This window comes from Pempheris klunzingeri, chromosome 7 (genome assembly GCF_042242105.1).
Source record: "Pempheris klunzingeri isolate RE-2024b chromosome 7, fPemKlu1.hap1, whole genome shotgun sequence".
NCBI lineage: Eukaryota > Metazoa > Chordata > Actinopteri > Acropomatiformes > Pempheridae > Pempheris > Pempheris klunzingeri.
Window position 1 is genome coordinate 2,195,131 of NC_092018.1, and position 1,524 is coordinate 2,196,654.

Consider the following 1,524-nt stretch of genomic DNA (forward strand, 5'->3'; position numbering starts at 1 on the left):
TTTTATAATCAACAATCAAGTCGTTTTGTGTTATATGTTATAATTAAAGGGTCTAAAATGTGTCTTAACTTATAATAAATAGAATATTTATTATAGTTTTTGACTATTGGATGTTGTGATGGACATTTTTCACTATTTTTCTAACGTTTAATGGACAAAATGATTCATCGATTAAGAAAATAATTGGCAGATTAATCAGTAACAAACCTAATCATTAGATGCAGACAGATCCCTAACAGACAGTGAAAAGTGCTTCTAAATACCTGCAGCTGCTCAACAGAAGGATTGTTGGTGCTGCAGGAGTTGTGGGTGTAAAATGTTTTATGACATTAGAGGAATAAATCAAGTTTATAATGAACTGGCAGACTTGAGGAGAATATAACCAGGGGAGCCATCATCATCCACACATCCCAGAAGCTGAGCCTCAGTGACTTCCTGTCGCTGGCAGTATTCACAGCAGTTAGGAATTTCTTCCAGTCTGTAACTGGCTTTACTATAACGCACACAAGATGTCCTCCACAGATGGTCTCTGAAATTCAGTCTAAAAAGATCCTTTTGGGCCAAATTGTACCATAAAGAGTCGCCAGGTCAGCAGAGTTCAGCACACAAGTTACTGCCTCTGTTTAATGTTCGATTAAGGGAAAGTAGATTAAAGATGTAAGGAAGTGCCTGAGAAGAAAGAAACGTGGCGTAAAAAATAAAATAAAGAATGAACGGTGCCCATACTGAAACTTTTACTGCTCATGAAAACCATGTCAGCTTGAGTGACTTGGCAGTAAAGAATAATCTGAGCAGTCGCAGCGATAAACTAACGTCTGGAACGAGCCCCCGCTGTGCTGCGAGCTACTCTTTCAGCACAAACAATATAAAACCATAGCAGGCTCCATGCTAACGCTAGCTAGCACACGTGGCAGCTGTGGCCCAGATCTGTGTTGGATACTAATTCTAAGCAGGTTTTACGCCTGTGGTGAGTTTAATGACCAAATGGAGTTTACACTAAGGAAGTAATGAACTGGAGGTGGTAGTGACACATCACCAGAGACATCAGCTCAACAGAAAAGTGTGAATTTTATCTGCGTGTGAGTGATTTGGTTTTTTTTACTACCAGTAAAAGTGGTACAGTGACAAATAGTATTTAGTACATACTTGATAGAATTAGTAAGAAAGTTAATGCTAGCTAATGTTATAACAGCTATAACAGAACACTGTGAACACGTGGATGAGTTTGGTGCCTGTATCTTTATCACTGAACAGGTCAAATGTCTAGTGTGATCTGAAATCTCTGGACTTATTCCAAAATGTTGTTACCGCAGCACAGACGCAGGTAAAACCACCTCAGAGAAACGTTTTGTGCTTTCGCTCCGAGTCGCCCTCAGCGCCCCCAAAACCAGCTGAACGGAGTGCAGACAAGCAGACCGCCACAGACTTCACATAAAGTGCAAAAACTGACGAAAGGTTTTCCCCTCATGGCGTCAGACCGGCTGAAGCTCCAGGAAAACCGGCGAGACAGAAGGCGAAGACGAT